The following is a 25,968-nucleotide window of genomic DNA, read 5'->3' on the forward strand; positions in this document are numbered from 1 at the left end:
CTCACTGCGTTGGGGCAGGGGATGGTAGTGAATGTCCTATTCAAACTGTAGGTGTTTGGCCCGAGGAGATGGATCAGGGAAGCCTTTTTGACTGGGGCCAGTGGCCCTTGCATTTCTAATATCTAGCAAACTTTTTCCTTTCTCTGGGCTTTGAGTTAATAATGAGTGAGAGATGTGGCTTCAACCCCTTTTGGCTCCTCTGGGTGGGACAAAGCACTTACTTTTGGTCATCTTACATTTAATCGTCTTTCCTGCTTTGCTCATGGCTAGCCCTGGAGGAGGAGAGCAGATGCATTTTCCTCACTTCCTCTTTCCTCTTCAACTCCCACTCAGGAACACTCTTCCCCTTCTCCCTGTCTCCTAGTGGGATAAAAGCTGGAGGGTAAGGGGCTGTGCCCCAAAGCCAAGAAGATTCCTTCTGATGACCCAGATTATGGACAGAATCATAGACAGGGTTGGTGTCACTCAACCAGCATTTATTAGGAATTTACTGTGTGCCATGCACAGTAGGTGATGGAAATACAAAAACAAAGAACATAATCCCCATTCAAGGACTTTTAATAGAAACATCTTTCTGATACCTTTAAATAATTTGATAGCCAGTAAAATTTAGTTTTTTTGAGGTCAGATTTTGGTTTGGCTCTCCAGTCCCACCAAATGTGCGCTTAACAAATGTTCCCAGATCTAAGGTGGAACTTGTCTAATCCATCCCTGCTTTTTTATAAAAGAGGAAACAGGCCCAGACAAGGGACAGTGTAACACAGGCAGTAAATAGCACAACCAAAATGCAAATCCAGCTTCCTTTCCATGGTCTCCCCTGCTGAATGATCTAAGATTAGATCATCGAGGGCTGCAGCGTTCAGGACCCAATCTGGCCAAACTGTAGATGAAGGACAAAGGAGATTGGGCACAGACCCAGATGATTTGTCCTAGGGGATCTGCTGTCTTCCCCAATCAGAGGAAAGGAGCTCTCTAGGATTTGTGCTCCATCAGCAGGCAGAGGCGCATGCCCTGGCTGGCATTCTAGCCTCACCCTCTCTGCCCTTCTTGGGAGCAGGCTCATGGGCTGGCTTTCTTTGGGGTCCCTCCTCCCCACTCCTGCAGTCCCTACTCTAAAGGCAGGGAGTGTGTCTGCAGCTTTAACATCCTCCACATTTCCCACTGTATACAAACACCAAAGTCACCCAGGGCCTGGTTTAAGGTGGACTGCAGGGAGCTGTGGGCTTGCTGCCCCCTGCTTGGAAGGGGCCCGCACGGCTCCCCCGGGGCTCTGTCCCAAGGGGATCCGGCCCTCTCTTTCCTGGGGGGAGCTAGGCATGTAAGCAGAGACGCCGAGGCAGCTCGAGGGCAGCAGGGCCTGGAGCCCGCCAGGACCCCGGGGCCTGCAGGGGCATCAGTTCCGGGCCACCTTAAGCAGGGATGCTGGTGCAGCTGAGTAGGAGGTAGTTTCGCTGAGGATGGGAAGAGGGGGTAGAAAGGGCTCGAGTCTCCAGCCGGGATGGCCTGTGGTCAGAACCCCCAGGACCGGGGCCAGGCCAGTGCCGGGTCTGGGCTGCGCAGCCCCGACAGCTGGTGCTGGGAGCCCGGGCCCGCCAGGTGAGGGGCAGGGGCATGCCAGGGCGGACCTAGGGAACGCGGAGGAGGGCGGCACGCCGCGCCGGCCCCTCGCCCTGAGCCCCGCGGCCTTCGCTCCCTTGGGGGGCAGGGGAGCACAGCCTCAGCCCCTGATCCTCGGGGCCCCCGCTCGGCCTGCCGTGCCCCCACCGTGGCCTCCATCGCTGGCGCTACCCGCTCGCCATCCCTTCCAAGGGCGGGGCAAACCCATCCCGTTCACGCCGGGTCTGGTTCCTCGGGGGAGCCCCAGCCTCCCCGGGGGAGCTTCTCCCTCTGCAGCGCTGCTTTCCCAATCCCAGCTTCCCTGGGGTCGCCGGCCTCCCGCACTCACAACCCCCGCCCCAGCCCTCCCATTCTCGAGGTCCCTCCGCGCACGGGGGCGACGCCCGGGTTTGACCCCACCCCGGAGGAGGAACGGCCTTGGCTGTCTCGCGGGGCCACTCGGAACGCCCGCTCTGCTGACACGCGGGCCAAGCCCTCGCGGCCTCGAGCCCTGGACTCCCGTGACGTCCAAGGCCAGTCCAACCCCCCAGGCAAGGGCCGGGAAGGGAAACTGAGGCCGGAGGCTGTAGGCGGCCCTGAGTCGCAGAACCCGCTGCTGCTGGGGGCAGCGCTGGGGACAGCGGAGATGTTCGTCTACAGACTGCAGGAAGAAAGGAGGGTGGGAAAGACGAATGCACTGATTTCCTCTCAGCTGTCTTAGTTCCGAGAAAACGTCCACCTAGGGACGCCCGGGGGCTGCGGCGGAACGCGTTCCCTTTAAGGCGGGCCGGGAGGCCCCAGTTAGTTCTCGCGGGAGTTGCCTTCTCCATTCTCGCGAGAGAGGAGCTCGGCGCCCATTGGCTGTCGGGGTTGAATGTAAGATGGCGCCCAGGGAGCTGTGAGGGGAAAATCCTGTCGGTCTTGAAGCGGCGACGGTAGAGCAGGGGCCCGAGGCGGCACGGAGGGGCCCGTGGGCGGAGCGGCGGCGGCGGCACTCGGTAAGGGCTGTGGCGCGGGTGAGGAGGGTGCCGGGGGCGCCACGGCGCGAGTGAGCGAGCGAGAGGGTGCCGCCGCCGCTACCACTACACAACGGCGGAGGGAGCCGAGAGGAGCGGGCCGAGGCTGCTGGGCCGGGAGGGTGCGGGGCGGCTCCGGGCAGCCGAGGTAGCCCCAGGCTCCCGCGCGGCGCCGCCGCCCCACCCCCTCCCTGTGGGTTAGCCGAGGGGTGCCGGCGGTGGGGGCTGCGCCTGCGAGCTCGGGCCTGGCCTCGGAGGTGGGGTGGGGGAGGGAGGAGGGGGCGGCAGGCGGGTGCGCGCGCGCAAAGCGGGTTCTCTCTGCCGCCGGCGCGCGCCGCCGTGCGCCGTCGTGCTGGGAGCGCGCGGGCTTGGGCTTGGGGAAAGTGGGGGGGGGGGGGTGGGAAATCTGCTCTATTTCTCTGCCAGGCGTGGGGGCGCGCCCGGATGGAGGGGGCGGGGCGCCCTGCGGGCACTGGGCTGTGGCTCCCCGGGCCGACCGGGAGGGGCGCGGCTGGGGCCTGGCTTCGCCGCGCCTCGGGGAGCCTGCCCCCGCTGCCCCCGCTGCCCCCGGGGGCTTGGTGGTTGGGGGGGCGAGCCTTGCCCGCTGTTAGGCCGCGGCCGGCGCGAGGCCCGGTCGGGAGGAAGCCTCGCCCCGGTGGCGCAGCGCAAGGGGGGGCGGGCACGCGCGGTTTGCCCAGGCGCGGCGCCGTCCCTCTCCCCCCGCCCCCTCCGACGTTCCCCTGGGCCCGGCTCGGCCGCGGTCACGGTGACGTTCTCGGCAGGGGACGGGACGGGGCGTGGGGGGCCCTGGGGCAGGCTTGGGCCTTCCTCCTCTCTGGATCCGGTGACCCGAGGGCTGGTGAGCCCGTGCGTGAGCTTGGTGGGGAGCCGGGAGCTCGGGCCCTTGGGTGGAGAGTGCAGAGCTCGGCTCCGAGCCGCTTTAACGCCGGGCTAGGCTGATGCGTTTGTGAAAGAATTCCTGCGGTAGTGTTTGTCTCCTGCCTTTGCAAACGGATTCTTTCCCACAGTGCTCGGTGGCCCAGACCCGGGAAGAACCCCTGGGGAGACTCTGCCTCTGTAATTTTCGTCCGTCATCCCACCGCCAGGATTTTATTCGTCTGTTGGTCTAAGGGCCAGAGGTTGCTCCAGCTAGAAAGTTGGCCTGGACAAAACAGAAAAAATCTTTTTTTTTATCTTCCACTCAGGGAATCTGTGGAAATCTAGGGGGAAAAATTAAGGAGTAAAAACCCCTCATTTTCAGAAGAACTTGCTATTTTAGGAGCCGCTACACAGGCTGTATTTTTATTCCACATTTTCCACAGGTTTTGATTCCCATCCTTCTTTGTATGTTGTCTTCCTTATGCTAGACTTCAGTATATCCAAATATTGTTTTGACCTGCAACGATTAACCTGAATTCTAGAGAAGCATATCTATTTCTAAGACAAAATGTCTCTGAATCTGTGTCTGAAAGTCTTGGGGACTTAAGTTTTGTGGAGGATATGAAGGGATGTTGGCAATAATTGGAAAAAAACCCGGGACTTTGGTAATAATGAAACCTCTAATTTCCACCTTACTTAAAATGTCAGAAGGTAAAAAAGAGCCTCAGGATGGCAAGAACTTATTTGTTCTTCAGAATGTTACGGTAAGAGCTCAGGGTAATCATCAGAATACATAAAACATTTTGAGTGAAAGTTCACAGAACCGAAGTATGTGTGGCTATTAAAATTTATATTTCTGTCAACTAGAACTTTCACTTAACCTCGGAGTGGAAGAAAAGATTTTGTCTTCGTATCCAGCAACAGGTTGTTGTCTGACATAGATTGTTCCTTTTTAAATATAAGAAGATTGATGGTGCTTCCAATTTCAGGATTAGGATTCAGAATTTTGGTTGATCAGCTAGATTGAGTTTAAACTGTTGAATTGCCAATAATTTTAAAGAGAGAACTGTCATAGCTTTGTGTAAATTTTAGGCTATTATTTTGTTAATTGGTATAAAAATTATCAACCTCAGCGATGACCGCGTAAAAGGCACAATGCACATTTTGTCCCCCTTCCAATTTTCCAGATATAGTATAGGATTATTTCAGCACAACACCAACCACTCTTTCCTGTATGATTTCAAATAAAAGATTAGAGAGCCATCGTGGTGTAGTGCCAGGTTAGGCTTTGAATCGGGAGGCTTGGGTTCAGCTTCCAGCCCTGCCTTCGACCATGGGCAGAGCTTTCAGTCGTTCTGAGGATCGGCTCCCACATTGTGAAAGGAGCGTCATAATACATTGACTTCTACCTCACAGGGGTTTGATGGATGAGAAAGCTCAGGTTTGGACGGTTTATTCTCCCTGCTCGTCAGCCTCATTACCAGGGGTACGCACTTGCGGTGGCCTCATTTCCTTGAGTCTGCTTCTGACTCCACCTGCTGAACACTCTGGATTTCCCTGCTGTCTTCATGTACCTGAATGACGCTTTTTTTTTCTTTGCCAGAGATTTTCTGTCATTTTCTTTCTCAGCCAAGCAACACGAGTTCAGGGCACCTAGCTTTTTTGTTTCTTGGCACATATTTGAACAAAGCTTTTTATAGTATTTTTGTGTAGTGTCTTGTTATTAACTTTTCCTTTTTTCTAATATAATCTACATTGGATCCTGCTTTCCTTTAACAAAATGGAAAGATTGTACTGTGATTTATAAGCATGAGATTAAATGATTCTGCTTCATTGTTTAAACTAGGATTACATAATTGTAAGTAGAGCTGACAGACTGTTAGGAAGCCAAAATTTAAATTCTCACTTGATAATTTGTTGTTGTTGTTGTTTTTTTGCAAAATAGATTTAGAATGAAAATGTTCCTGAATCAGTGACTCACTCTGATAAAGTCTGAGGAGTGATGACTTAGTGGATTATTTCCATCACAAAATCCAAGGGTGTTCATGTCTTCAAGAGTAGGGGTATGCCCCCTTTGAGCAAGTAGCTTACAGGTTGGAAATGATTCAGGAAGAACAAATGAATTACTTGCTAAATGAAACTGAATTTTGATGCATTTCTGTATAAAGAAAAGTTGTTCTGAATTAATCTCAATTGTTATAGGTTATAAATTGGACTGCTAAAGTGAGTCCCAAAACATAATTGTTGTATTTGTAAAAAGAAACCTTTCTGTTAATTGAGGAGATATATGTGGGGCTCCCTAGAAAACAGAGGTGTAAATGAAACCTTTTGTCCAGTCATTTATTAAGTGCCCACTGTGATTAGCCTGGTATTTGCAGCTCATAAAGGGATATTAGAGATACAGAGAAGGGGGAAGCAAAAGGCAATTTTATTACTACCTTTTAAAATTCAGTATGTACTTTTAAAAGTGTATACATCTGGTAGAAAGTAAGCACTTTAAGAGAAGGGATTATTTCATTTTTTTTGTCTTTGTATCCCTGTGCCTAGCACAATGTCTGGCACACAGTAGGCACCTAATAAATGATTATGTTGTTGTTTTTTAAATTATGTAACAGAAGTTTGCAATTTTGTAGTCCTGTTTTTTCTTTGTGTGTCAAAATAGTTTCTTTTGGTGAATAATTACTTTCATTAATAACAGAGAAATAATAGAAAGAACTCTGCACTCTATGTATGCTAAGAATAATATCCTACATTTAGAAAGTGAACTGCTTATTTATTCTTTGGTGCAGCAACTTTGGCAGTAGCTTGATACTTACAGGGAATGACACTGGCATGTAATTTTAGAGCCACAAAATCGACAGCCTTTGTGGAAAGGAGTCGGGGTAGTAGGGCATGTCCTTATTTCCCATTATAGAACTTGTGAGCCATAGTAAATTTATCATAAATGTAAGTTTCATTATAAAATCACATCTGAAGAGATCTCATCAGACATGTAGGCCAACCCATACCTGCTACAGCATAGCAGCATTCTCTGAAGACCTCCAGTGAGGGCTGATCCACTGATCTAGGGCAGCCCATTCTGTTTTAGGTTAGGCTCTAATTATTAGACTTTCTTACCCCATGGAAGTCAAGCTTTTGCCTCTTTGTAATATCTGCTAATTGCTGTAGGTTCTTACATGTGATACTAAACAAAACAAATCTAATCCCTCTTCCGCAGGGCTGCCCTTCAAGTATTCGACGACAGAGATGGTGTCTGTTCCTGAGGTTTTTGTAGGCCCTCAATATTCTAAGTTTCTTTCAACCAGTTCTCATATAACATGATTTCAAGGCCCTTTTACATTTTGGTTTTCCTTCTCCAAACACTTTCTGAATACTAAACACAGTACCAGGACAAAGTTCAGTGTCACTAGCACTTGATTTTTTCTGGAAGTTATGCCTCTCTATAGTTCAATTTCACATGAGTTCTTTAGCTGCCAAGTTACAGTGTTGACCCATTGTTAGCTTTCAATTCCCTAAAATCCCAGATTTTTTTTTTTTTAGCATAAATTACTCTCTAGTCATATATTCCTTATGTTACACCTGTAGAGTTGAATTTTTGAGCGCAAGTGTAAGGCTTTACATTTATCCTTATTATAGTTCATCTTATTTCATTCTAATGGCCTAGTCAATAAAATGTTTGATTTTTTTTTTTTCCGAAAGGGGGAGAGTATCCTGACTCATCCGCTGTGTTAGATAACCTTATATTTGAGTCATCTGAAGATTTGATAATCATGCCATTTATACCAGGGGTTGGCTTGGGGGCCAAATCCAATCTGCTGCCTGTTTTTGTACAGTTCATGAGTTAAAAATGGTTTTTATATTTTTAAGTAAAGTTTTATTGGAACAGCCATATTCATTCATGTATTGTCTGTGGCTGCTTTCCTGGTACAATGGCAGAGTTGAGTAGTTGTGACAAAAGTCTACATATGGTGCTTTCATCCCTTCAAACTGCTGTTTGGTGCACTAAAAACTTGCAGTGATTATACTTATAACAAGTGTTTCCATTGCCAAGCACATCCCTGTACTGTGTCCTTTTATTTAATTTATTACTAGAACATACCTATCATCAAAACAAGGAAAGAAAGAGGAAAAATTTTTTTACACACAGACGCGCTTTTTTTTTTTTTTAAACTTGGGGCCAATGTTGAAATTTTTCTGGAGGAGACTGCCCTTAACTACTGTTGTTGAACATTGAATGGCTTTGGAAATTAGCTTTTGCTGCAGATTCATTAATGTTTCTTAGTGATTTCAGCCTAAAATTACAAGCAAAATGGTTTTTATGTACAAAACTTATATTTTGGTAAAGTCAATTTGAGGATAACCCAGGTTGCTTAAATCACAAGTAACGTCAGACTCTCTTTTATTCACTTCCTGTCCTGTCCCAAATTAAAACACAAAGTGAGGTCTCCATTCCCAACAGATCTGAGGTGGAAATATTCTTTTTTCTGAGTTCAAACTACAATTTTTTGGATCTCATTGCAAGTGTCAAAGAAATGTCAATAAGTCAAATCTGATTTGACTGTGTAGTTGAAGAACTTTTCCATTTAATCTTCAATTTGAAGCTGTTAATAACATGCTAATAGTAAAATATTAAGAATCTAATAGAATTCTATAAATGCTTTCTAAGTGATGAAAAGAATTCAGGTACTGAGGAGCTACTGTTAGAATCACACAGGAGTTCATAGCCACCACCTTTAAGGATCAGAGATCTTGGAATATGATGTTTCAGAAAGCTAAAGATAGGCTTACAACCAGAAATATTTTAGCCAGTAAAGCTGAATATGATTCTGAGGGGAAAAAAATAATATCTTTTATTAGATTTCCAAGCATTCCTGATGAGAACACCAGAGTTGCATAGAAACTTTGAAATACAAACAGAGAAGTTCTGAGAGACATAAAAACGTCTATGAGTGAGTAACCATAAAAGGACTAAACAGAGATAAACTATTTCTATTCTAATACAGGGAGATGATATAGTAATCAGGATTCATGTAAGAAATCTAATAAAAGGCCTGGGGTGAGTGAGTGAGTGAGTGCCAGTGTGTATTGGTTTTGACTTAATATTTTTTTTTAAAGTTTTTCCTTTTTTTTTTCAGTGAGGGACTGATGGGGAAGGAAAGTAAATCATTATCTGTTTTTAAAAAAATTAAATTAGAAAAAGGTTATAGCCTAGGACCAAGCATAAGTCTATGGAGAGCTCTTCTGGAAGCTTTCTTCCAAATTAAGAAGGAATTAATACAGCCATTCAGCTGATTCAGAATCCACCTAATTGTATTAGTATCTAGCCTACATTTCTAAATCTAGGTAAATTACATCTAGAACATCAATCAACTTGAGCTACTGCAAGTTTAGTAACCCTGTGAATAAAAAGAGATTAGGTTAATCTGTCTTGTTCTTAATTCAGCCACACTGGTTTTTTGTGATCTCTACTTCCTTTTGTTGTTAAGTAACAGACTCTTTAATGACAGTCTAGAATTTTGCCAGAAATCACAACTTTATTGACATATAGTTTTCAGATTATCCCTTAACTTTTTTTAAATTGAGGCATATGCCTTTTTCTTGGCTTGTGGTGCCACTTCTATTTTCCATAGTCTCTCCAATATCACTTACAGAGATATCATATCTGTGAGTCTTCTGGTACACAAGACTAATTCATTTGGATAGGGGAGGGACCCTGTCTTCTTTGATGCAATACATTGAAATTCCTAGAGTATAGTACTGGGTGTCCAGTTTAAATATTCAGTAACTGGTTGCTTATCCTTTTTTTTTTTTTTGAAAGAAAAGCAGTATATCTTTTACTAGCAGCACCCTGCAAATTATATAATTTGTTCTTGCCTCAATTTACCCTTTGGGGCAAACCAGTTTTAATATGAGGCATCTGTGTAGTACATCAGTGCAGAACAAAATAATGTGGCCTGGGCAGTAAGATATTTGCACTGTTTATTGATATTAAGGACCTTTAAGAATACCTTCCTTTTCTGAACCCTGTGTTAGTTATGGTGAAGGAGAAATATGTGAATATATATTCCTGGTTTTTTTGCACAGGTTGGGAGCTATGAGTGTGAACACTTCATATGCTGTTGAACGTATTTGATGTGCTGGTTAGTTTTGCTGAATTTTTTTTTTTAAGATTCTTTGTTATAAGGAATGACTGGGGAGGGAAGGGGTATATTGAGAAATTAAAGTGATTTTAAAAAGTTACAAACAAGTTAAGCACAACCATACCCTTTAGATTTAAAAAAAATTACTTATACTTTTTGTGTACTTATTCATGGCATTTTCTATATTAATTCTGATTTGTGCACACTGAGCCTTTACCTGATAACCTAACTTAGAAAAGGTGCTTACTTAAAGTAGCCTATAGCTTTTTCCTGGAGATCCCACTGCTAGGCATAAATATTCCAAGAAAGTTAAAGACCAAAAGAAAAATCTAATGTGTATTAGAATATTCGTTGTACTTATTATGATGTCAAGGAACTAGAAACAGTAGGTGCTTGTTGATTAGAGAATGATTAAACAAATTTTGACATATGAATGTAATGGAATATTACACAGTGATAAGAAATGGTTATAAAAACTTGAAAGAAGAATGGGAAAACTTATATGAATAAATACATAGGGAAATAAAGCAAAGTTAGGAAAATAGTATGGAATATTCCAAAAATTTAGTGTACTTCTAAGCTTTAATGACTTAAGAAGCATAAGTGCTTAAAAAAACATTTGAAAGGTTATTTAAAATGTTTAAACTTCAATTTTATTAACGTTCGACCTCAGCATTGTCTTGTGCTGTACAACACTAATCCATTTGGGAACTTTGGAAGAAACTTTCATCAGTGGCTGCTCAGTGACTTGAAATGATTGCATTATTTGAAATGCTAGCTTTAAGATAATCCGTAGAATGAGGTGATTTACATGTAAAAATTTTGAGGACCCACTAGAAAAAGTCTAATGGAATTGGGTGGGTGACTGAGAAATGGGCCCAACTAACAAGCCTTCAACTGTGAGAAACATGGCTCACTTTAAACAAAGAACAAAACTTGTCCTTAAATCAGGAAATCTTTTATTAATCTTTACGTTTATTTCTCCTGAATGAATGGGTAGCTCCTAAGTAAGGCTACAGGAAGACTACAATTTGTTCAGATCAATCCAAGCCCTTAATACTGTTTTAAATTTTGGGCTTATCCCCACACCATCCATTAGCCACGTAACTTCATCTTCTCCTCTCTGATAGACTTTCACTCAAAACAGCTTGTCAAGCCTGTGCACAAGTTTCTGTCCGTTTTACCTGACCATGCTAGGTCACAACTCTGGACGCTTAAAGCTAGGAGTTTTAACCTGTGGAAACAGAACTCCTTCCTTGTTTCACACAGTCACTGAGCAGGCCAACTAGGTAAGAGAACCTCTTCTGTCCATCATCCTCTACTGGTCCCAAGACTTCTATCAGTCTGAGAAACTGACATCTAGAAACTGTTGCAAATGAAATGCATAATGACAAAGTGCTTCAACTTGTTAAAAATTAAGCATCCATTACAAATTAACAGAACTAAATAGATTTATTCTATGAGAAATTTAATCTTTCAAAAGATGTGTTTTGTAAATTTGTAGCATACTTTTGGAGTTATTAAAACTGCATTAAGACTTTGGGGAACACCGTACATAATGATTGTGTACAATGTAAGTGGAAAGAGAACTAAAATAAAACAGAATGCTATGTAATTATAAGAGCCAGACATCTCCCTTGCAGAGGTAGGTGACTGTGGATGTAGGACATTATGTTTGTTAGTTTTGCTGAACTGTTTTTTCCCCCCTTATTTATTTGTCACAATGGATGGCTCTTTGGGACTTGAAGGTTGGGTAAAAACAACATATGCCAGTAAAATATAAAAGTTTCATTAAAAGATTAGTTAAACTGTCATAGTTAGGATTTTAATTCAGAGAAAGTACTTGAGTCTGGTTAGGTTTGTTTAAAAAATAATACTGAAAACTGGGAATTAATTGGAAAAATGTTTTTATACTTCCCTCAAAAGTTTTGCCAAGGAGTTATGTCTTTCCTGCTATATGTGTGTGTGTGTGTGTGTGTGTATGTGTGTGTGTGTATATATATGCGCTATATGTATACATACATATATATATATACACATGTATATATATGCTATATGTAATTATCCAAGTTTGGTGGGATTAATTTTGTTTGTACTTAGTGAAAAAGAAAAACTAAAAACACTTAAGACTTATAACAATTTGGTATTTTATTTTGTTTTTATGGAGGAAGAAGAGTGGGATACTAAGACTTCAACTCTTAAACAGATCTTAGCTTCCTCTGTGGACTGTTAATCTATGGTTTTAGAACCTTCAAGAACCACCTCTTTCATTTTGGCCACATTTGGCTGCTGTTAATCCTTGCTGCAGCCTTTCTAGAGCTTCAACAGATGAAACTTAGAGAAACAGGAAGACAGGGGTTGGGTATGCAGATGAGATGTCCTTTGAAGACCAGCCTTTGCTGTGATCTTTGGTGTTGCCAGCTTTTCAGTGACCACAAGTAAAAAGAGGAGACTGGTTAGAATATCACCCATTGCAACCATCTGGATGATGGACTAGATTGTCTGCTCAATTTAGATGTGCCTATAAAAGTGGAACATAACCCAGCTTTTACCTCAGGACCCCAGAGTCAAGTGTAATAGTAGTAGGTGATGCATTCCCCAATTTGATCTATTGGGACACTTCCATGGAGCTAGACATTTGCTCTACTATGGCACAGCAATCCCTGATAGTCTGTTGGTCCCTGTGACAGGGATACATTGAAGAAGATTAACTACAGATTTGGAAGGAAGCTCTTCCCATTAGTAGAGTAGAAGAACTAGAGAGTTTTTTTCTTTCAAGTTATCACTTCAGGGCTATGCTGTCTCTTTTGGATTTCCAGCTGCAAGTGTAGGGGGGATCCCCCTCAAAAAACCTGCAGTGGTAACTATGAGCATATGGCATTGAGAACCTACCCTCCCCTAGGCAAACCTGAGACTGGACCTCAAGTTCCTGGCTGCCTCTTCTTCTCTGTATTTCTTTATCTGAACAAGTGTTACTGAACTATTAACAAATAGAAGTTTCCGACCTTGACTGCTGCCTGAGTTCCAGAGTTTGGGGATTTCTGAATCAGTGCTTTTTGCCCAGTGGGGGGGAGGGGGGGCGGTGCATCCCACAACTACATTGCTTCTAGAATACTGAACTGAAGGATTGAAGAGCTGTGCTTGACTGGCCAGAAGATCTGGACTTGGAGAGTTGTTTGGACAGTACAGATCTGAAGTGAATGTGAATGTTAAGCAGCCTATGAAAGTTGTTATACCTTCTAGAACTGAGTCATAGGTGTGTGATGGATTATGATTATGCACTGTTGGTGTTGTGTTTCTTTCATGGTGAATGAAATAAAAAGCTGTTCTATACCCTGTATCTGGTTTGTGTTTCCAGTGTCTTTGCTAAAGTGTGCCCTGTTAATCCTGTTCTCAGAGACCCTAGTTAGGAGCTTTACTGAGCTTTACTGTAGAGATTCCTCTCCCCCCCTCCCCATACATTAGGGACAGAAGCATAAATAAGTCAGAAGGGGGGAAGAATCTTGACTCCTCTTGGGATTCAGACTGCCTTTAGGATGAGTCTAGGTCCCATGTGAACCCCAAACAAGATCCCCACTTGCTGCAAGGGGACTCTTTGTTCCACAGGTTACAGGAAGATACAGAGAAAACCATTTCCACTCCATGGACTAAATCTGGATTGGGCAAACCAGGTTTAGAGTCAGAGCAGCCGAGAGCTTTGAAGACTGGCCGTTGAGCATCCTCTCCTAAAGGAGGAAAAAGTCTCCTGATCTGTGGTTGTTTTGCTAATTACTGGTGGGTTAAAGGAGACTCAGAACAAGTGGATATCACGGGAAGAGCTATTTATAAGTATTCTTCAAATCAGTGTTCTGGTGTGACTACTGCAGTGTGCCCATCTCTATGTCAGGTGACAATTGACATAAATTAGAGATTTAGTCCAATCAGTCATTCTTTATGACTTAGAATTCTAATAAAGCCTTCCTTAAGCAGGTAGAATGACATCCCTCACATCCTGTGCTTCCAGGCTGTCAATTATGAGATTCCAGTTGGATCCACCTCCCAGTGTTTTACAGCATAGCTCCTTGAGGGCAGGGAATGTCTTTGCCTCTTTTTGTATCCCCTGTGCTTAGCACAGTGCATGGATGGTAGTAGGCATTTAATAAATGTTTATTGATTGATTGATTAACATAATAATGGCTGATGTTTATAAAACACTTTAAGATTTGCAAAGCACTGAACTTGTTACATCATATTATCTTCATGACCACCATGGGAGGTAGGAGTTGCTGTTATCCTTTTTTTTACAGATGATGAAACTTAGACTGGAGGGAGACTGACTTGCTTAGGGTCACATAGCTACTGGTATCTGAGGCAAGATTTGAACTCAGGTTTTCCTTATTCCATTGCTTTTTACCTACCTGCACTACCTAGCTGCCCAGAGTGAGGTCATGCTTATATGCAACCTCCCCACCACCATTAATCAATGTTTATAAAAATATTTTGCTGTAAACATTTTAAATACACATTGTCCCTGATACCCTCACTTGGGCCATTTGTCTGATGGTCATGTGCTGAAGACATCTTGGGAAGAGTGAGAGTTCTATAAAGTGAATTGATCACTTTTTCCTTCACTTTTAGCATATTGTAGCTTATTGCCATACCAGAGTATTAAGCCAAGATTTTTAAAAATAAGGAACATAATTCAATCACATTTCTCACTAAAATATTGACATTTTAGTGAGAGCAAAAAAGGTTATGTGAACCATTAGTAAATAAAGTAAAAATTATTTAAAATGTTTCATCTTATATTTTAATTCCTACTTTTTCTTTTTGTAATGTATACAATATGTTAGTATGGTATTGCATGTATATAATTTATAAGGTAATATATGGATACCAAGGAGATCATAAAAATGGGAAAAGGACCCACATGTACAAAAATATTTATAGCAACTCTTTTTGTGGTGGCTAAGAACTGGAAATTGAGGTGATACCCATCAACTGGGGAATGACTAAGTTATGGTATATGAATATAATGGGAATACTGTTGTGCTATAAGAAAAGATGAACAGGCAGACTTCAGAAAAACCTGGAAAGACTTATATGAACTGATGCTGAGTGAAGTGAGCAGATTCAGGAGAACATTAATACACAGTAACAGCCACGGTGTGTGAGGACTTAGCTCTTTACAGCAATTCAAGGACCTAAAACATTTCCAAAGGACTCACGATGCAAAATGCCATCCACATCCAGAGAAAGACCTATGGGGTTAGAACACAGAATGAAGCAAATTGTTTTATTTTGTGTTATGTTTTGTTTCTCACATGATTTCTCCCATTCGTTTTAATTTTTCTATGCAATGTGACTAATGTGAAAATGTGTTTAATAGGAATGTATGTGTAGAGTCCATATGAGATTTCATGCTGTTCGGGGGATGGAGGGGGAGAAAATTTGAAACTTATGGAAGTGATTGTTGAAAACTCAAAACAAATTAATAAATTTGGGGAAAAAATAATATATGGATATTAGAGAAAAAACATACTGAAATATAACTTGAGAAGAGACTAGTATATTGGTTTAAGAATTTCCAGTAAGACCACATCTAATGGTCTTATCTGCTTGTTGGATTTTTATATTTTTAATATGACATAGTAAATCTACAAAAAACCTTACTCCATTAACGTTATTATTTATCACTGGGATGTGAACAAAATAAAATAAAATCTAGTATTTTAAGGAAAAAAAATTTTTGCTCACTTTTTTTCCTGTTGAGGTACACAATCAGACTAGTGAACTAGATTACTTAAAGGTCTCTTCTAACTCCAAATTCTTAATTTTAAATTTTTTTATTAATTATTTTATTTCAACATTCACTTCCACAAGATTTTGAGTTCCAAATTTTCTCCCCATCTCTCCCCTCCCCCCACCCTAAGCCAGCATGCATTCTGATTACCCCTTCCTCCAATCTGTCCTCTGTTCTATCATACCCCTCCCTTCCCCTCTATTTTCTTGTAGGGCAAGATAGATTTCTGTACCCCATTGCTGGTATGTCTTATTTCCCAGTTGCATGTAAAAACAGTTTTTAATATTTATTTTTAAAACTTTGAGTTCCAACTTCTCTTGCATTATCCTTCCCCCCCACCCCCATTGAGAAGGCAAGCAATTTGCTATAGGTTATACATGTGTAGTCATGCAAAACACTTTCATAACAGTCATATTGTGAAAGACTATTTTCCCTCCATCCTATCCGGCCCCCCATTTATTCTATTCTCACTTTTGACCCTGTCCCTCCTCAAAAGTGTTTACTTCCAATTACCCCTCCTCCCACTTGCCCTCCTTTTTGTCATTACCCCCCCCCCCCCCCCCCCCCCCCGCTTATATCCTTCCCCTCTACTTTCCTGTAGTGTAGGATAGATTTTCATGCCAAATTGAGTGTGCATGTTATTCCCTCCTTAAGCCAAATCCAATGAGAGTAAGGTTCACTCTTTCCTTCTCACCTTCCCCCCTTCCCTTCCTTTGAAAAAGCTTTTTCTTGCTTCTTTTATGTGAGAGATAATTTACTGCATTCTATTTCTTCCTTTATCCTACTCCTAATATATTCTTCTCTTACCCCTTAATTTTATTTTTTTAGATATCATCCCTTCCTATTCAACTCACTCTGTGCGCTCTGTCTATATATATATAATCCCTCCAACTACCCTAATACTGGGAAAAGTCTCAAGAGTTACAAATATTTCCGTGTAGGAATGGAAACAGGTCAACTTAATTAAGTCCCTTATGATTTCCCTTTCCTGTTTACTTTTTCATGCTTCTCTTGATTCTTGTATTTGAAAGTCAGATTTTCTATTCATCTCTGGACTTTTCATGAAGAATACTTGAAAGTTCTCTATTTCATTGAATGGCCATTTTTTCCCCCTGAAGTATTATACTCAGTTTTGTTGAGTAGGTCGTTCTTAGTTTTAATCCTAACTCCTTTGACTTAAGGAATATCAAGCTCACCGACCCTTAATGTAGAAGCTCCTAGATATTGTGTTATCCTGATTGTATTTCCACAATACTCGAATTGTTTCTTTCTGACTGCTTGCAATATTTTCTCTTTGACCTAAGAGCTCTGGAATTTGGCTACAATATTCCTAGGAGTTTTCCTTTTGGGATCTCTTTCAGGAGGTGGATTCTTTCAATATCTATTTTACCCTCTGGTTCTAGAATATCAGGGTAGTTTTCCTTGATAATTTCATGAAAGATGATATCTAGGCTCTTTTTCTGATCATGGCTTTCAGATAGTCCAATAATTTTTAAATTGTCTCTCCTGCATCTATTTTCCAGGTCAGTTGTTTTTTTCAGTGAGATGTTTCACATTGTCATCTATTTTTTCATTCTTTTGGTTTTGTTTTATAATTTATTGATTTTTCATAAAATCATTAGCTTCCAATGGCTCCATTCTAATTTTAAAGGAATGATTTTCTTCAATGAGTTTTTGGGCCTCCTTTTCCATTTGGCCAATTTTGCTTTTTAAAGCATTCTTTCCCTCATTGGTTTTTGGATCTCTTTTGCCATTTGGCTTAATCTATTTTTTAGATGATTTTTTTCAGCATTTTTGGGGTCCCCATTAGCAAGCACTCGATTCATTTTTTGTGATTTTTTTTTTTTTGCATCACTCTTATTTCCCAATTTTTTCTTTTTCTCTCTTACTTGATTTTCAAAATCCTTTTTGAGTTCTTCCATGGCATGAGACCAATTCATATTTTTCTTGGAGGCTTTGGATGAAGGAGCTTTGACTTTGTTGTTTCCTTCTGGGTGTATGTTTTGATCTTCCTTGTTGCCAAAGATTCTAGTCTGATTTTTTTTTCCTGTTTTTGCTCATTTCCCCTGCCATTTACTTGACTTTTGAGCTCTTTGTCAAGGTAGGACTGTGCTTCCATTGGGTATGGGGGGGCGGTATACTGTCAGCCGCTCTATCCCCCCACAATCTGTGGGCCCAGTGGTTCAGAAACAGCTGCTGCTGTGGTTGCCATGGGCTCCTCCACTGAGCTGAGGCCAGTGCCAGGCCAGACCACACTACTCTCTCACACAGGACAGATTTTTTTCCACTGACCTCCAAATTTGTCCTCCTTGTTTGGAGGTTGTAAAGTGTAGAAACTGCCACAGCTGTCAGTGATTCAGTTCTCCCCCATCCCGGGGCTGCTCAGGTCCAGTCTGTGCTGGTGTGGCCCACACTGGACTGGGCTCTGCTCCCAACCCTGTGCGGTAGATGCTTCTATTGACCTTCCAGGCTGTGTTAGGGTAGAGATTTGCTCCACTTCCTCTTTCTGTGGGTTCTGCAGCTCCAGAATTTGTGTAGTCATTTTTTATAGGTATTTGGCTGAGTTGGGGAAGAGAGCTCTATTTTATCCCTGCTTTTACTCTGATATCTTTGCTCTGCCCAAAATTCTTAAAATGTGAATTTCAATTAGAATACAGTTTGGGTTTTGTTTCTTAGGATGTATATAAATTTTCAGATTTCATTTCAAAAATACATGTAGAAATCTGAGCAAGTAAAACTCTGAGCATTTAGCATAAAAAAAAATAAAACATACAAAATAATATGATACTTTGTTGCTTCTCTAACCCTGTTCTTCCCACTTAGCTGGTTGATGGAGGCTTTTCCTCTGTACCTTACCCAGATTTCTTTTTCTGTCTTAGTTGTTTCTTCACTCCCAAAGCAATATATCAGTTAAGTACAAATTATTAACACTGACCTTATCCCCTAAAAATAAGACATGAAAAGAGAGAAGAAACAATTTAGCAAAACTAAGCAACACATTGAAAAAAAATCTGACATTATATATGCAGTGTTCTACAATCAGATGCCCTCAGTTCTTGGAAAGAAGCTAGGTGAGATGTTTTCTCATCTCTTCAAATTTTATGTCTGTCTTTTTTGGGATTAGCTTGGTTGCTGTAATTTAGCAACATTCAGTATTGATTGTTTGATGGTTCTTTTCATTTACGTTGTTGTCTTCATTGTTCAACTTGGAAGTCCTGTTCTACTTGCTTCACTTTGTATTAGTTTATGTGTATAAACTTTCTTATACTTCTCTGACTTCTTCACATTTGTCATGTCTTATAGTTTCTTTACACTTATGTACTTATGTACGTAATACTTATGTACTATGATTTCCTTAGCCATTCTTCAATTTGATAGGCATCTCTGGTTTTTTGCTATTACAAAAAAAGTACTGCCTATGAATATTTTGATGTTTAAGGGGCTTTTCTTTTTGTCATTGATTTCTTTGGTGTATTATCTTAATGGAATCTCTGAATTAAAGTGTATGGACATTTCCAGGTTAGAATTTCAAGTTGTTTATCTTGTCTTCAGATCTGATTGCATTTATAAACTTTCTAGAGGTAGAAAAGAAAGGGTCTTTCTATATACTGTGAGAAGTATTTTTCTGTTATGCCTTATAGTACTCTCATAAGGGATCATTAGCTCTCCTCCAAGCCACATTGTTATAAGTGATTATACCCTTCTGCTTCCCATTTTTAAAAAACTAATTAGTCAATTTAAGTGTCTGTATGCCACACATTGTTCTGAGAGCTGGAGAAAGCTCAAAGACAGTCCCAGCTCTCCAAGAGCTCACCATCTAATGGGTGAGACTACAGTGCAAATAGCTATGTACAAACAAGCTACATAGAGGATAAACTGGAAATAAACAACAGAAGGGAGGCACCAGAATTAAGAGAGATCAAAAAAGATTTCCTGTGGCAAGTGAGATTTTAGTTGAGACTTAGGGAAGCCAGGAGATGAATATGAGGAAAGAGAATATTCCAGATACAGAGGTTTGGAGTTGGAAGACAAATGTTCAAGGAACAGCAAGGAGAGGCCAGTGTCGCTGAATTGAAAAGTACATGGTGGGTGAAGGTGGAGGTGGTGGAAGATGTTTGAAGACTTGAAAAATGGTGGTGGTTGGAGCTTGTTATGAAATGCTATGAACATTTTTACAATTTTATATTTGGTGTTAGACGTGATAGGGAGCCAGTGGAATTTATTGAATGGGGTCAATGATACAGTCTGACCTATGCTGTCATTTTGACAGCTGAGTGAAGGATGGACTTGTGGCCGGCAGACCAACTATAGCAAGCTATTGGAGTAGTCAAAGTCTAAGATGAGAAGGACCTGCATCAGAGTTGTAGCAGTGTCAGAGGAGAGGAGAAGGCTTGTTGAAGAGATGTTACAAAGGTAGACTCTATGGGCCTTGGCACCACATTGGAAGTGTGATTGGGTGAGAAAGTGAGGAGTCAAGAATGACACGTTTTGTGAGCCGTCTGGACTGGGAGGATGGTGGTGCTATTGACAGGAATATGAAAGTTAAGAAGACAGGAGGGTTTGGGGGGTGGGAGAGGAAGAACATTAGTTCTGTTTTGGACATTTTGAATTTGACATTTTTATGGGGCAACCTGTTCAAGATTTTTTCAATAGGCAATCCGAGTTGCAAAACTGAAGGTCATTAGAGAGGTTAGGACTGGATAAGTAGATTTAAATTCTCATCAGCAGAGAGATAACTGAATCCATGGGAGCTGAGATTATCAAGTGAAATAATATAGTGGAAGAAGAGAAGACCCAGGACACAGCCCTTCCAGACACTCACAATTAGCATTCAGGACCTCAGTGAAGAACCAGTAAAGGAAATTGAGAAGGAATGATCTGATAGGTGGGAGGAGAACCAGGAGACAGTAGGGTCTTCTCTATAGAGAAGAGAGTATCAAGGAATCAGAGACTTCAGAGAGGTCAGAAAAGATGGGAATTAAGATAATAAAAGCCGTCAGATTTGACAGTTGAGATGGTTAGTAATCTGGAAGAGAACCGTTTCAGTGGAATGGTGAGGTTGGAAGCCAGACTGTAGAGAGAGAAGAGGAGAGTAAGAAGAAAGGAAATGGGGACACCTATTGTAGAAGGCTTCCTGGAGGAGTTTAATCACAAATGAGGGTAGGAGAGATAAGGGAAGATAGTTATGGAGATAGGTAAATCAAGTGTAGGCAGTAGGAAAGTGGTAAGTAGACTGGGAGAGAGATGAGTGAGAGCGTAGCTATTCTGGCTCCAAAAGTACTAGGAATCTTGACTTTCAGGATGTCTGACATCCTTTGTGTTAAGTTTCTCCATTTCTGTTTCTGCTTGCCTTATATTAGTTATTGATTGTGTTCCTATGTTGTGAAGTTCCCATTTCTGTAAAGTGGTATTTTTTTTTTTAATGCTATTTGGCTTTCCTGCCAGCTAAGAATGTATTTTACATTTTAGAATATAATAGAAAATGTAAAGATCATTCTTGGCTGGAATGTGGTGGCTCAGATTTGGCTAATAGGGCCATAGTTCACCACCTGCTTTAGAAGAATATATCTCCTTACAGAATTTTCTTAAATTTGCATCTACTTAGTGATTGAGTTTTTATTATACCAACTGATTATTACCACTTTTACTAAGAATTTGGCTCTAGAGCTGCTACTTCACTTGTACTCTAGGTGTTTAGAGTGTTTGTTTATCTTTACTCCCAGAAAAGGAACTGTGGGATATAGGGTTGATCTATTTTAAGGGTAAATGGTAATGTTGATGAGCCCTGGGGACTATTTTTGAAGGGTGCAGAAAACGTAAATTGACTCTTAGCTGCTTGGTTTTCTTTTTTTGCCTTTGTCACCAGAAAAATCAGGAGAAATGCATCCTGTTTATCAGTTGTTTGTTCTAGTTTCTCTTTTCTAACCTGTAAATTTAAGTTTTTTTTTCTTCTTCCCATGTGGACTACAGTCCTGGGACACTCTTCATTGTCAGTCATGACTTTTGACTTGACACTGAAGAGGTAGAAAACTACTCATTTTATGGTTTTTTGGATAAGCATAGTTATAAGTTGTGTCTTATTCTCTGGAGTCATTGTTTAAAAAAGCTTTTAGTTTAAATTTTTGGGTCTTTTGCCTATGAAATCATTTTCTTAGAAATACTTAGCTTGTGTTCCCAGGTTTCAGAGATGATGAAGGTGCAATTTAGGAATGAAATTTCTTTGAACAGATACTTAGGATATTTGCTGATCGTTGTCTCCTTTTCCTTATAGTTAAAGGTTTTTTGTTTTTGTTTTTGTTTTTTTTGCACTGGTAATTGGTGCTCTTAAGAGGAGTGGAGGTCTCTGAAGAAGTTATGTAGGCAAGCTTTTATTCCTCTCCTTCATCCTTGCAACCCTCTTCTTTTGATTCTTCTGTTATCACTAAAATAACCCTTTAGAAATTGAAATTTTAGTTCTCTAGTACTTGACTAAAGACTGATTAAATCTAGGAAGGCCTATTAACCAAAAATAAAATTGGAGCATAAACACAAATTAAATGGAATTTGGGGAAGCATCTCAGGGGCTAACAATTATGTGACTTGCTGATGCCATTCTGATTCTTATCAAATCTTTTCATTTCAGGTTAGAACTTTCCCTGTGTAGCCATTCTTGGGATTAGGATGAGGTGGGGGAAAAGGGTAGGTAGTTGTGTAGGTCATTTAACTTTAGCATGTGAGAACCAACCCCTGGAAGACATTTGATTTTGTGGAGATTGAGTTCTCTCAGATATTTCAGGGATTTATGACTGAACCAAATAGTGACTTGAATTCCAAAACCAAATTCATCTGCTTAGAGTCCTTGGGATCAAGGGATTTTTGTTGGGCAGGATGTTTACAGTTCATAGACCTTCCTTCCCCCCATGTAAAAAACTAGTTGTCCCATTAAGCATCTCAAACTCAGCCTGCCCAAAAGAAAACTCATCTTTTCCCCAGAACCATCTTTTCTTCCCAACTTCTCTGTTACTGACAAAGGCATTAATATCCTCTCAGCAACCAGGCTTGAAATCTCAGTATACATTCTTTCCCTTCCCCCCTCCCCCCCAAATAGTATTTTATTTTTTCCAATTACATACAAAGATAGTTTTCAACATTCATTTTTATAAGATTTTGAGTTTCAAATTTTTCTTCCCTCCCCCACCCAAGACAACATACAATATGATATAGGTTATAAATGTACAGTCATGTTAAACATATTTCCACATTAGTCATGTTGTGAAAGAAGAATCAGAACAAAAGGAAAAAGCCATAAGGAAAAATCCACCAAAAAAAGTGAACATAGTCTGCTTCGATCTGCATTCAGACTCTGTAGTTCTTTCTCTGGATATGGAGAGCATTTTCCATTATGAATCTTTTGGAATTGTCTTGGATCATTGATTGTATTTCTGAGAAGAGGTAAGTCCGTCATAGCTGATCATCACACAGTGTTGCTGTTACCATGTACAATGTTTTCCTGGTTCTGGTCACTTCATTCAGCATCAGTTCATGTAAGTCTTTACAGGTTTTTCTGAAATCTTCCTGCTCATCATTTCTTATAGCACGGTAGTATTCCATTGCTTTCATATACCACAACTTGTTCAGCCATTTCCCCCGTTGATGAGCATCTGCTCAGTTTTCAATTCTTTGTCACCACAAGAAGAGCTGCTATAAATATTTTTGTACATGTGAGTTCTTTTCCCTTTTTCATGGTCTCTTTAGGATACAGACCTAGTAGTGGTATTGATGGATCAAAAGGTATGCATAATTTTGTAGCCCTTTGAACATAATTCCAAATTGCTCTCTAGAATGGTTGGATCAGTTCACAACTGCACCAACAATGCATTAGTGTTCCAATTTTCCCACGTTTTCTCCAACATTTATCATTTTCCTTTTCTGTCACATTAACCAGTCTGACAGGTGTGAGGTGGTACCTCAGAGTTGTTTTAGTTTGCATTTCTCTAATCAGTAGTGACTTAGAACATTTTTTCATATGACTACTGATAGTTTTAATTTCTTCATTTGAAAATTACCTGTTCATATCCTTTAACCATTTATCAATTGGAGAATAACTTGTATTCTTACAAATTTGACTTTGGTTCTTGATGTATTTGAAAAGTTGAGACCTTTATCACAGACACTTTCTGTAAAGCTTGTTTCCCATCTTTCTGCTTTCCTTCTACCTTGGTTGCATTAGTTTTATTTCTGTAAAACCTTTTTAATGTAATCAAAATGATACATTTTGCATTTCATAATGTTCTCTGTTTCTTGTTTGGTCATGAATTCTTCCCTTCTCCATAGATCTGACAGGAAAACTATTCTTTTCTCTCCTAATTTGCTTATGGTTATCACCCTTTATGTCTAAATTATGTAGTTTCAGCCATAACATTTTCTAGTTTTCTCAGCAGTTTTTGTCAAATAGTGAGTTCTTATCCCAGAAGCTTGGAGTTTTTGGGTTTATGAGACACTAGATTACTATGATCATTTACTACTGTGTTGCATACCCAACCTATTTCACTGATCTACCATTTTATTTCTTAACTAAGACCACATAGTTTTCATGATTGCCATAATACAGTTTTAGATCTGGTATAGCTAGACCACCTTCCTTTGCATTTTTTTTTTATTAACTCCCTTGATATTCTGGAACTTTTGTTCTTCCAGATGAAATTTATTATTATTTTTCTAGCTCTATACAGTAATTTTTTGGTAATCTGATTGGCATGGCACTGAATAAATTAATTTAGGTAGAGTTTTCATTTCTTTTGTATTAGCCCAGCCTACCCATGAGCAGATGACATTTTTCCAGTTGTGTAGATGTGACTTTATTTGTGTGAAAAGAGTTTTGTAATAATGTTCATGTAGTTCCTGGGTTTGTCTTGACAGGTAGACTCCCAAATATTTTACATTGTCTACGTTTATTTTAAATGGCATTTTTCTCTCTCTCTCTGTTAGTAAGGTTTCTAGCTATTTAAGAAAATAATACATTTTTTTGCCTGTGTCACTCACAGGAATTGTTTTGATTGAATGGCTGTGAAATGCAAATGAAATTATATACATGGCCATGCTGATGGTATTATTTAAGTTAGAATAAACAGAATTAGGTGAAGTGAGATTTTGAACTGAAGTGAAAAGGTTGTTTTTAAAAGATTTTATGTACTTCGGAATTGTAGGAAGATTTTCCATTTTTTCTTTATTAACATTTAATTAGTTTTAGTTTTTCAACATTCACTTTTACAAGATTTTGAGTTTTAAATTTTCTCTCCCTCCCCAAGGTGGTGTGCAATCTGATATAGGCTATACATGTACAATCATATTAAACATATTTCTACATTAGATATATTGTAAAGAAGAATTAGAATCAAAGGGAATAACCATGAGAAAGAAAAACAAACCAAAAAAGAAAAGAAAAGAAAATCATGCTTCAATCTGCATTAAGACTCCATAGTTCTTTCTCTGGATGTAGATAGTATTTTCCATTATGAGTCTTTTGGAATTGTATTAGTTCATTGCATTACTGAGAACTAAGTGTCAACGTTGGTCATAAAACAGTGTTGCCCTTACTGTATGCAATGTTTTGCTGGTTCTGCTCACTTCACTCAGCATTAGTTCAATGAAAGTCTTTCCACGTTTTTCTGAAGTCTGTCTGCTCATCATTTCTTATGGAACAACAATATTCCATTACATTCATATGCCACAATTTGTTCAGACTTCCCCAATTGATGGGCATCCCCTCATTTTCCAATTCTTGGCTACCACAAAAAGCTGCTAGAAATATTTTTATACATGAGGAGTGTCGAAAAATTTTTCTACAAAGGAAGTGATTTCCCAGTCCTCAAACTTCATTACTTTGAAATTCTTATAACCATATTTGTTCATAAATTTATCCCTTCCTATATTTTAACTATGTTTTTGAGAAGATCCAGAAAAAGTTTACCATTGAATTTCCTCTTGAGTTTCTTTTTGGAAACAGCAGTCACTAAAAAATTTTTTATTTTATTTTATTTTATTTTTATTCATTTATTTATTTATTTTTATTTTATATACACCTCAATCTTTGAGGTGTATATCGAAAAATTGTCTTGAGAGACTTTTCCTGAGTTCTAGATAACAGTTAACTATTATTTGCTCATAAATGAGAGTAAAAATGTCAGAGATAAGTGACGATTCTAGAGTGGCAGAGGATCAGGACTCGGATGATTCGAACTCTTCACTCGTCTTTTAGAGTGAACCAGAGTGAACCTCCCAGAAGAGAAAAGGGGGTAACTTGGGCCAGATATGAAGATAATGTTGGGTTTTTAATCATGTAATGGACTAAACATGCTTGAAAAATCAAGTTTTAAGAAAAGGAAAACTATAGTAGTAGTAGAAGCTGTTTTTAAAGGCAAGGGGGCAAAGTTTTTTGTGTAAGAATTCTGCACACATGACTCATGTGAAAATGTGTTTAATAGGAATGTATGTGTAGAACCATATCAGATTGCATGCCATCTTGGAGAGGGAGGGGGAGAAAATTTAGAACTTAAGGAAATGAATGGTGAAAACT

At 40.3% G+C, this 25,968-nt stretch overlaps 1 protein-coding gene across 2 annotated transcripts in view; it reads left to right on the plus strand.

Moving 5' to 3' along the window:
- The first annotated feature begins 1,479 nt into the window (after positions 1–1,479).
- QRICH1 (glutamine rich 1) overlaps positions 1,480–25,968 on the plus strand; it is a 76,672-nt gene continuing 52,183 nt past the window's right edge. The window contains exon 1 of one of the 2 annotated variants that reach the window (XM_072651602.1): positions 1,480–1,596. The gene's annotated coding sequence lies outside the window, so the exon portion shown is untranslated. Of the gene's footprint in view, positions 1,597–2,481; positions 2,595–25,968 lie in introns of those variants that run through there. The other variant, XM_072651592.1, reaches the window with a different exon arrangement.

Source organism: Notamacropus eugenii, chromosome 1 (assembly GCF_028372415.1).
Source record: "Notamacropus eugenii isolate mMacEug1 chromosome 1, mMacEug1.pri_v2, whole genome shotgun sequence".
NCBI classification, from domain to species: Eukaryota; Metazoa; Chordata; class Mammalia; order Diprotodontia; family Macropodidae; genus Notamacropus; species Notamacropus eugenii.